Source organism: Antedon mediterranea, chromosome 5 (assembly GCF_964355755.1).
Source record: "Antedon mediterranea chromosome 5, ecAntMedi1.1, whole genome shotgun sequence".
NCBI classification, from domain to species: domain Eukaryota; kingdom Metazoa; phylum Echinodermata; class Crinoidea; order Comatulida; family Antedonidae; genus Antedon; species Antedon mediterranea.
In genome coordinates this window covers 3,871,104-3,883,393 of record NC_092674.1, presented here as the reverse complement: position 1 = coordinate 3,883,393, position 12,290 = coordinate 3,871,104, and the positions used below count along the sequence as shown (strand labels likewise).

General features: G+C 32.3%; 1 long non-coding RNA gene across 1 annotated transcript; it reads left to right on the top strand.

The window, feature by feature from the left end:
• Positions 1-11,590: 11,590 nt before the first annotated feature.
• LOC140049594 (uncharacterized) lies at positions 11,591-12,290 on the top strand. Its single transcript, XR_011845315.1, has 3 exons — positions 11,591-11,953; positions 12,052-12,114; positions 12,271-12,290. It is a non-coding gene; the product is annotated as an uncharacterized lncRNA (long non-coding RNA).

Genomic DNA, 12,290 nt, shown 5'->3' with positions numbered 1-12,290 from the left:
AGAGGACGTTCAACTACTCAGTGATGCAAATGAGGACGGCGACATCACATCATTTTCAGATTATCGACAACAACTGATGGAAATGGGGAAAGTACTTTCACCAGATGAGGCAAAATTGTTGGGAGATTTGTATTGTGTACCAAGGAAAGCGTATACAGATCAATGGTCTTTAATTATGCATCTTGAAAAAACAAAAGATTTTGCTAATGGTGCCAACGAATTTATTCAAGACCTTAAAGATATAGGTCTAAGCCATGTAGCTTCAAAAATTAAACCGATAGCAGCACCGATAACAGCAAATAAGACAAGAGGTAGCACTAAAGTTAAAAAAAAGCAGAAAAAGAGACAGCGAAAACGTAAGAAGAACATTTATGTTTTGCGGCCCAAATTTAGGCCAAAACGCATATTTTGCGGAACGTCGTCGCGACGAAAGAATTTATTCAAGACCTTAATGATATAGGTCTAAGCCATGTAGCTTCTAAAGTGAAACCAAAACCAAAAAATAAGAGAGGTAGCACGAAAGTTCGAAAAAGACCAAAAAGGAGACAACGAAAACAATTTATTTTAAACAAAAAGTGAAAAATCAGGTTCGAATCATCGACCGAGGTGTGTCGTTTTCTAAATTCGTTTTTAAGATTTAAGCTAAAATGGCTTTGGGAACATTTAAATAAATTAACTGTCATAGTAAAGAAGTTCAGAACTTTGCTAGTGTTTAGATAGTTTTCAAGTTTATATTACAGGAGGTTGACAATTAGGTTTATTTTAACCAAAAATACTTACAGTATACAGTTTTTGTTTATAGCAGTGTAAACAACATGTATTGAGTTCCATTTAATGTAGAAAAAAAATAAATTACAAAATGGAGTTTGGTTGATACCATTATTTTAAAAAGGGGTGTTTATAAAAAAAATTTTTTTATAAAAGTATACCTCATAAACGTACCTATAACTTCCAAAGTGGTGTTTTTAAATCAATGAGGTTTTTTAATTTGATAGTCAATAGGTTTTTCAACAATAATCACGAAAAAAACACTGGGGTAAATTTCGTACATAGGTTTTGTGTTGCCAGGAAAATACGAAAAATACAAAAAATATAACAAAATATCAACAAACAAAACACATGAAACACAATTTAAATATGGCTAATCCAATAATAAAATGTATATGTGGCTTGTCATAATGCTACTAGAGTCATACGAATAGTTTAGATAAAATAAGAGAATGTGTTGCCAGGTTTATTTCAATTAATTGCCAGAAAAACAGTATTTTGCATTGAAATATTTAGTTGATGGAAAATAATGTTAAACTTGGAAATAATTGCGTCAATGGTTTTTATAAATTTCTAAATCTATTTTGTGTAAAGAGATACAGAAAGACCTCCCAAAAAATCTGACCTTGTAAATAGGTCATTTGAGGTCAAAAGGGGTCAGAATGCAAAACAGGATAGGTCCCCACTTTACTACAACTATTAATGTTTGATCAAAATTTACAAGATAGTTCATAACAATTCTCAACAATTTTCATATTTTACCTATAGTGTTACTCTAGCAACCATTTCTATGTGTAACTAAGGAAAGTTATTTTTAAAAAAACGTAAAAAATGGCGTTTTTATAAATACAAAGAATTGATTGCATTTGTAATTTTTCTCAATTTTACTTCTACTGCATTCCATTAATGACAAACTTGACCTTGTAAATTCATTCATTTTGAGGTCAACATTTTACCATAGTAACTGTTTCTATGCGAACATTTCAAAAAAAGGGTTTTTCATAAATACAAAACATTTTTTCTACATAGTTTTACATTTGTAGTTTTTGCCAAATTTATTTTAAATACTGAATCCTAATAATCTCAAAAAGAAAGTCTTGACTCTTGTGAAAGGGTCATTTGTTGGGTCAAGTTATGTCAAAATGTATTATTTATGTTATCTTAGAACCTGTTTCTATGCATAACTAAGGATAATTGTTTTTTTAAATACAGTTGAACCTCCCGTAAGTGGCCACCCTCGGGACCTGGAAAAGTGGCCGCTTACGGGCGGTGACCCCTTACCCCCCGTGCTGCCGATAAAGGGCCAAGATCACTTATTATGGCTATATACGATATTCTTAACGAAACGAGTCTCTCAATTTTCCAGCTAATTGTAGGCCTATTATTATTAATTTATAATCAGGTGGCTACCTGACGAGCAACAACTTAAATTATTAGATGTGTGGTTTCTTCCATTTGGTTCGGTCAATTGTTTTTGGGAGAACATTCTCTCACATAATAATGACAAATTTGAAAATCGGTGGATCTTTAAACCGTTTGTAAAATTGAGTTATCGTATATTATTTTATGTTATTATTATAGACCATATCAGTTTGGAGAGGGAACGTCGCGGCAATTATAATGATGACAATATATATAAGGTTCTGAATCTATTTTAATTTACGTATATCCTGGTTTTTATAACCTTAAGCTCCTAACTGTACACGACATCAAACAAACTCCCACAATACAATGCGTTTTCATCTTTATAAATAATATTCATTCTTAAATTGCCCTCAATTGATCTAGTAATTTTTTAATCTTTCTAAACTAATAACTAAATTTCCAAACACGAAAAAAGTATTATTGCACGCCATGTGACCCACAACCGTCTAATCAAATGACAGGAATTTATTTAGGTGTTTTATAATATTAATTATCTCTAGGATTATTATACCATGGTCCATGATTATACTGATAGGTACCGGAATGGTGAGATGCTATGTATTATGCGCATTTTATTATAATTATGATTCACGTTGACATTGTATGTGCATTGTAAGTTGTGTACTAAACATTCATTCAATTAAAATTTATTTCCTTTCTTTTTTCTTATAAAATCAATTTTTAACAATAATAGTATTGGCATTAGTAACAAAGGAAAAAAGTAATATTATTGAGTCAAGTATATAACCATAGTTACAATATTGTAATAATAATAAAAATAATAATAAGGCAATATATATTTTTTTACATGATAATCAACAGAGAATTGATTATTTAATGTATTAAGGATCGATCCAGCATAATAACACAATGTAACAAATAATATGAGACCACATTGTACATGCATTAAATTCAATCTATAGCCTTGGTAATGTTTTTTTTTTTTGGTAATAAGAACACTATCATTAGAGAACTGATGTACGTATATTTAATGTATTAAGCATCCATCCAGCATAATTACACAACGTACTATAGTAATTTTAGACCAAAATCTAGCCTTGGTAAACTTTAACGGTGTTGGAACAGAAACAAACTTCTTGATGCAATCTATATATTATGATGTTAGCCCGTAATAATATAGAACTAATAATTATTTAACCATGTAGTAACTTGTACATGTACACAGAATTGTTTTCTCTTGTATATATCATTAGAGCAATTATTGCGAATTAGTATACGCGATGCAATTATTACCGATTGTATACAGGAAGAGTCGCAGTTGATTTTTTGTAGGGTAGGCCTATGCACAACGTAAATGTGGTTTTGATATATATATATTATAAATAGGCGTGGTACTGATATTAACTTCTAACATAAATAAGCCCAAGAGAGCTTTAAGCCTGGTTTTACCAGTTAAACGGTTAATATTTCTTTCTTCTTCCGAACTCTCCAAGCGCCTTGAGCACTCTGAAGTGGTATGTGCGCTATAAAAATCTTATTATTATTATTTCATTGTTAGCTCGTGAGAATATTATGTGGTTTGATTTATTAACTGCAAATATCTTTACATGACAACGGTATACACTTCTTATTATCTTTATCATCATTATTAACATTTTCATTGTTTTACATAATAAAAGTAGTGCATCCTTTAGGAATTAATTGTAACGTAAGAAGTGCTTGTACATTGCTTTGTTGTTTTTAGCTATAGTTAGTTATGTTTCCATCCATCAGGGGTAAATTTTGAGAAATTAAGAATAATGTATTATATCAGTGTCATCTAATCGACACTAAATCAGTAGGTTATTTAATTCTTTCATAAGTTTAATCATTGCAGGAAGTTAATAGAATAAAAATCCTATCCAAGGCAGACAAAAGGTATAATGTGTAAAGTCATAATAATAATCATAATAATTCTGTAATATTCAGAATAAAATGTGTAAATTTCATTATTACCTATAATTTGTATAGATGTCTTTTACTTGTTTCGTTTTTAAATTACACGTAGATCTCAAACTACACTACTACCAAATAAAACATAAACACCGCTTTTTTCCCTCTTTAAGTTTTAAAACGTTAGAAAGTACTAGACCACCTAATACGCCACGTGTCTTGGAATTGAACAAAATGGGCGCGTATTTTTACTGTAATGTAGCGCGCAACTTGTAATCCGGTTGCTGCGCAACAATTATTGTTATTATAGGTGGTTCTTAAGATTTTTTAGACCATTGCAATTTGTATATAACGTCGTGGGTAATAATTTACTATTAGGCCCTACTGAGGCAACGAAAACATAAACACATCGAATGAAGAACATTTGAATGCTGATGATGTTATGCCTAGACCTTTGAATAGGCCACATGAACATATAGGATGCCTATAACTACAAGGCCTACTTAGCTAGGCCTACCTTACGTCTTACGTAACTGATCTTAAATTTCTACCGAGATCTTAAATGCGAGAATATGATAACCTAACGGTAAAAATAAGTGACTTTGGGTTTGCGCGTCAATGGAGTGACGCTGATCGACTTTGTATGACGTTTTGTGGCAGTTCGGCTTACGCGTCACCTGAGATACTGAAGGGGATTGCGTATGACCCTCACGACGCCGACATCTGGTGGAGTATAGGGGTAGTGCTTTTCGTTATGGTAAGTAGCCCTCTTTAAGATAATAATTGTAATTGTTTAGTTTTTATGAAGTAGGACTACTAATAAAAACCATTCGTCTCCTCTTCATGATGCACCCTCGAAAGATCAGAGGGCATTGGTTTCATAAGCAGATTTGAATCAGCATAATGGAAAGAAAATCACCTTTCTAAAAAAAATATATCGTAAAAAAATATCACATTATTGAGCAATTCTTACGTCACACGCACCGATTTTCTTTTATCACACGACTTATATTTCAGATTATTGGATCGATGCCATACGATGACTCCAACATCAACAGAATTATCGCAACGATGGATTTAGACCGTGTTTCATTAATCAAATCTATTCTACGAAAGGATCCTACAAAACGACTGACTATCAATCAAATACTAAACCACACATGGATCAGTCAATCAAATGACGCGCGCGTGGTATAGCACCTCAATTACGCGTACTCGATATTTATAGGATCAGCAGGGCGCTACCGATTTCCGAAATAAAATGAAACAAATTAGCAAATTCCTATCATTATTTTAGTCATAGGCCTATACTGTACTTCTCTAGACTGGCAGCCGATGTCTCATAACATTTTGACCACGCATGTAATATGGGCGTGTATTTGACCACAGTAACACCAACATCAAAATATTGAACAAATTAATTCAAAAATGCATTTGATAGTAAATATTTTATTTTGCAAAAAGAAATGAAAGTCTTGATTGCGGAAATTAAAAAATATTGGGTTTGATATTTTTAAATTTACAATTGACGTCGTCAGTAGAACAAGGTAAATTGTGACTAAATAATCAAGCCAAAGATTTACTCTATAACTCTATTTGGCTTATTCTTATTTTGTCCTAAAAGTATAAAGAATAACTATTTTCTGTGTTTTTTAAAATTAAATATCGGTTAAAATCAGAATATTGTATTTTTTCTGGTATATGCGCAACCAGCACCTAAAGGTATTCCATTATTTTGTTTCCTACCATAATAACATTTAGAAGCAATTTCACAATTTGTAGTAAATAAAGTTTATGTTACCTGCTAATTCAGATGCGCTGCCTACATTTAGTAATTTTGTTCCGTCTCCTTTTAGAGTTAAACCGCAAGAATTTTAAAATCCTGTTAATTCAGACATCAGAGTGGTACCAAGCCAGAAACAAACTAACTATGCTCAAACACTGCTGTTGACGGATGACATAAAGACCCAACAAGATGCTTTAAAGGAGTCTCGAAAAATACATCATAAGAACTACACATATCTAATCGACATGGTCAAAGTTACCGATACTCGTGGAGTTGTAGAGGATGTGAAACTACTCAGTGATGAAAACAAGGATGGCAAAATCACATCATTTTCAGATTATCGACAAACACTAATAGAAATGGGGAAAGTACTTTCATAAAATGTGGCAAATAAGGTGGAATATCTGTATGAAGTACCAAATGATGAGTGTATAGACCAATGGTTTCTAATCATTTTTCTTGGGGAAAAAAAAGATAAATTCAGTTCTGCGAATATGAAAGCATTTATTCAAGACCTTGAAAATATAAATCTACACCATGTAGCGTCACAACTTAAAAAGACACCAACAAATAAGAGAAGCATTGATACAAAAGTCCCAAGAAAAACGAAAAAGAGGAAACGATAAGAAGAATGACGATTGACAAAGGGAAACAAAATTACTATGAAAGCCAATTTGTTGTATTTCATAATAGACCTATACGATTTTAGCCTATAGAATGTTGTCATAATATATGACAATCTTTCTGCATAGTGTAGTCACACTTGTACTCAGATTAAGACATTTCGCATGTGGAGATGGTATAATATAAAACGAAAATGTACACACACATTTCAAAATATACATAACTTATATTAAGTACATAAAAAGTCTTTATAATGAAATTCCATTATAATTATGTAGTTACTGTACATGCTCATTGTTTTTTAGGTTAAAATATAGTTTTTCTCAATGATTCCATCATCAGTTAATTCAAAAATAAAAACACACAAACACAGTATTGACCTATTAATGTATTACCCGCATGCAATGTCAGTGAAGCCATAATAGTTTCTTTGTCTGTCTTATATGTGTGCTATTTTCTGAGCACTTTAAATATTTCAATACTTTACTTTCGAAATTGAATATATTTTGTAATTTCGAAATAAAAACAAATTGTCTGACATACTGTATGAATAATTTGTTGATTACTAAACCTGTTGTTGAAAACCAAGCCTTTCATGAATGATTCCACCGAACTGTCGAGTTAAAATAGCCTTTTGTCTGTTCATATAATATGTTTAACTAAGCACCATCAGTGGATTGATAAACATATCTGGGGAGGATGCTGAAAGTTAGATCCACGTCACACGGGGATCGCACCCTGCACTCCGCAAACTCTCATCAATGACTCGTATGCCTAGTTTTTTTTAAATCAATTAATAAGGTTTACCATCACTTTCCATTATTCTAACAGAAATGGAAAATGAACAGGAAAACGAAGATCGCTTTCAAGAATTTCTTAGAGATCTTAGTGCCAAATATGACGGTGATAAATTTCGATTGTTAGGATTTCTTCTGTTTGATTACCTACACCTCTCACTCTTAGACCGTAAAGATATCACTGGATTTGATTTGTTCAATAAACTCCATGAGTCTGGCGACATAAAATACACCGAAATCAACCTACTGTCAGAAATTGCCGAAGTGACAAATTTGAAGTCAGCTAAAGATGTCATACCCAAGTACATAAACAATGCTAAAAAGGGAAAGGGACTTTCACCTTACCGGAAAGCATTTCATAAAGCTCTGATGGCAGTGACAATTGATGATTTGCCCAGGTTACGTGATTTCTACAAACTGGGTCACAAAGATTTCGACAATATCTGGGATCTGGTATTGTACCTTGAGAAACAGGAACGATTAGACGATACAGAAGTGAAAAGAAAAAGGTTTCCATCTAATATCAACTCATCAGCCAAAGAAAGAATATGTATGTATAAAACAACAGTACCTAATACTTATTATCTGTTCTCAAACAACGTCTCAATTGGTCTGTCATTTGCAATATGAACATATATTCTGCAAGTTTAATCTTTACTTGTTTTAATATTACAGCAAATCTGTCATCACTTGCAGAGACTAGAACACATTCACAATCGACGTCATCAACAGAAAAGGTAAACATCATTAAGAATAATTCATTGATTGATTGCTTGCCCGATGGCTGCCTTGTTTGAATGGTTGCTGTTGACATTTGAATTGCAAACGTTTAGTATGAAAACAATATTGTATTTTTGTTTTAGCAGATATGCATAGAATTACAAGAAGACCAGATGGGCAATCACCACCTAAAGGTATCATAATAACCTAGAATACTTATTACATCAATTTTTTAATTCACTTTCTTTAGACAAGTAGTTTAATGACATGTTATCAAAGACATCAAAATGGTACCAAGGCAGAGATAAAATAACCATGCTCAAACTGCTGTTCAAGGATAAGATAGAACCAGAGAATACAATGATGTACTAAGCTTGTTTGATGCATTAACAAAAACTGGTGAGCTTAAACGTACAGACTACAAAATACTAATCGACATGGTCAAAATGACAGAAACTCGTGGGGTAGTAGACGATGTTAAATCACTCAGTGATGCTAACAAGGACGACGAAACACGTCATTCCCGGATTATCGACAAAAACTTATGGAACTCGGGAAAGCACTTTCAAGAGATGAGGCAAACTTGTTGGGAGGTTTGTATAATATATCAAAGAAAGCGTATACAGACCAATGGTCTTTAATCATGCATCTTGAAAAAACAAAGGATGTATTTGCTAATGGTGAAAAAGAATTTACAGTAAAGAAGCTAATTTGAAAGAATAACATGCTCGTTGTATATATTACACGATGTAGACCTCGGTTCATATAAGTTAACTCATCAACATTCCACAATAAGTTACCGTAATCATTCCACATAATGTGTTGTTTTCTTTGTAAATATACAGCTATATTTAGACCATATCTCCAGTGATTTATATATTATATTTGTATACGTTTGAAGAAAAACAGATTGTTGGATAAGTTATATTTATGTACTAAAAGGAGACAAGATAGCGAAATGTGTTTTAGAGACTTTCTTAGTAAACTGAATGAAGAATATAGCGGTGATAGAATTAAATCGTTAAAATTTCTTCTTCATGACTGTCTGAGTAATTCATTGTTAGCTCAATGCAATCAATGCATTTGATTTATTCAATGCACTTCAAGATAGAGGAGACATAAGTCCAACTGAAGTGAACCTTCTATCAGAAATTGCCGAAGTGACACAGTTAAAACCTGCACAAAATATCGTGGACGCATACACGAAAGGTGGTGTAGTCGGGTCAAAATATGAAAATATAGGCCCTAACCCCCAAAAAATTGCAAGAAAATGTTTTTTGATGAATTACAATAAAAAATGGTCTAAAAAAAAATATATCAAAAGTTTACCAAAATCGGACTACCGCAAAGGTTCAAAATTTTACGTTAAAAAAGATGGCCGCCAATTTTTGAAAATCGGTAACCGCTTGTAGTAGACAGTTGTATTTGGTGTCAAATTGTTCAAAATATAAATGTTTATATTTACACTTTTTGAACATTTTGTTGAAACATGACCGGAAATTCCATTTTGTGACCTTTGACATATACGGCATGACGTTTATATATCTAGGTAACTGCAAATCACAGAGTCTTGATATTGGTGTCAAAATGTTCAGAACATACATATTTATATTTACCCTTTTTAAACATTTTGTTGAAACATGATCGGAAATTCCATTTTGTGACCTTTGACCCATATATGGCATAAAAAAAATGTTCATATCTACGTAACTAAAAATCATAGAATCTTGATATTGGTGTCAAAATGTTCGGAACATATTTTTATATTTACTGTTTTTGAACATTTTTTTTCAAAAATAACCGAAAACATAAGGTTTTGACGTGACCTTTGATACTTATGGCATGAAATATTTTCACATACATGTACATGAGGCATGTTTTACGCGAATGATATTTTCATGCAGAGCCTGTAATCAGCTTTTACGCACTTAGACACACAGCGTGTTGAAGATTCAAACGTAGTGTTTTGTAAAAATTGTTAAATATAAAATACCTAAATTATTCCTAACTTGATTACAGAGGAATCTTTATTTGTAATAACTGTCAGGTTTGTGGACGTTCAGTTTAATTGTTTGTTCCGACATACCACTCTTCTGCTCCTTTGTAATTTCGTCCTCGTATAAATGCTCCACACACTTTCCAAAAAAAAATCTTGGAATGGGAATATTTGATGCACATTTACATTTCGATGGAGAGTTCAGATTTTTTTATGATTCTTGTTGCCATATTTTGTAACGAGAAGTTTAATTGTGTCATCTTTGGTTTGTGTACAGTATTTGGATTTTGATCACAGTTTTTGTCTTTCGTCGGAAATTATTTGCAGAGAAAGTGGATGCGGTGTAGATTCTTCAGCAGAGCCTGTATAATGGTTGTGGTGAATGATTACTTTCAAATTTGATAATTAATTCATCTGTTGATTTGCCATCATTGTTCCCAGTTTCCCATAACTTTTGGTAGATGTTCGAATCGTGACAATTCCAACTGTGCCATAGTTTTCTCTTTTTTAGACGTTCCATCTAGATGTAATGTATGATTGGATTTGTCAAGCAGTTCTTGCGAGGATGACAACTAATCCATGTGTATTTTTGATAACGGCTCTGCCTCCAAGCTTCCAAGTTGTTAAACACCTGTAGTCTATAGCATTTCTAGCTCCAACAATATACTTTGTTGTTTAATAAATCCATTATTTAACTATTTTTATCATTGTAATGTCCATGTTCATATTACGTCTTCATCACTCTGTTTTTTCACTTCTTCAAGTTTGCTTGCTCAATATTTGAGGCATGTTCAAGAAGAATTCCATTATATTTTGTTTTCATTATTGCACCACAGCTCTTACAACTTTCTCCCCCTTTAACCTCCTTCCTTTCACTTCTCCCTTGTTATTGCTTCCAATTACTTAATTTAATCTGTAACTGTTCAGCTTTTAACTCATTGATATCATATCAGAGGCCAATGTGCTATACAGTAGATGGTTTTAATTCTTCCTTTTGTTGACATTTCTTGGTGTGTATCGTGATATTTTTTCTCTTGCATCTATTATTTTTACATTATTTTCAAACTGTATAGTTACACAATCAAGTTCCTTTGCCATTGTTTGCATTTGATTGTTTTCACTGCCATTTGCCTTTCCTTTAATCCATTTTCACATGAAATTCTTCCAGATCCTGTATGTATATATATTACAGGCATCTTAAAGGGAAACCTTGTGTTTTCGATTATTTTTGAACAAAATTTTCAAAAACAGTAAATATAAATATGTATGTTCTGAACATTTTTACACCAATATCAAGGTTCTATGATTTTTAGTTACGTAGATATGAACATTTTTTTATGTCATATATGGAAAGGTCACAAAATGGAATTTCCGGTCATGTTTCAACAAAATGTTCAAAAAGTGTAAATATAAGCATATATATTTTGAACAATTTGACACCAAATACAGCTGTCTACTACAAGCGGTTACCGATTTTCAAAAATTGGCGGCCATCTTTTTTAACGTCAAATTTTGAACCTTTGCGGCAGTCCGATTTTGGTAAACTTTTGATATATGTTTTTTTAGACCATTTTTTATTGTAATTCATCAAAAAACATTTTCTTGCAATTTTTTTGGGGTAATGAAACAGTTTGACTCGGCTAGTGTCAAAAGGGGAAAAGGATTGTCACCTTATCGAAAGGTCTTGTTTGCAGCGCTGAGAGAGGTGACAGATGAAGATATGCGTAACTTACAAGCTTTCTACAAACTAGATCAATACGGCTTTGGAAATATCTGGGATCTAGTATTCCACCTGGAGAAAGAGTTACTTTTAGACAAAACAGAAGAGAAAATAAAACGGTTTGTAGGAAAACTCAACCCCGCAGAAAAAGAGAAAATACTTGATATGTAAAACAACATTCTTTACTAATACATATCGTCCTCAGCGTCTCACATGATCTGTCTGTACGTAATTATATTTATATTTACTTAAAATGCTGTATTGATGTTTTTGTACGTGATACCACTTTATGTAAGTATTTTATCTTTATTCTTTATTACAGATAAACTGGCAACATTTAAAGAGGTTAAAGACAATGTACAATCGACGTCATCAACGAAACAAGGTAAATACTGTATGATTAAATCTTAATCTATTTATTAGTAAGTTCGTTAAAGCAGGGAAGTGTGATTCACTCTTGCCTGGTTAAAGTTCCACTACCTGATGTCGAACCCGGACACCTATTGTTATTTTTAAACTGTAGTTTTTGTTTGTTAAGCAGGTAAGGATGCAGAAACAGAT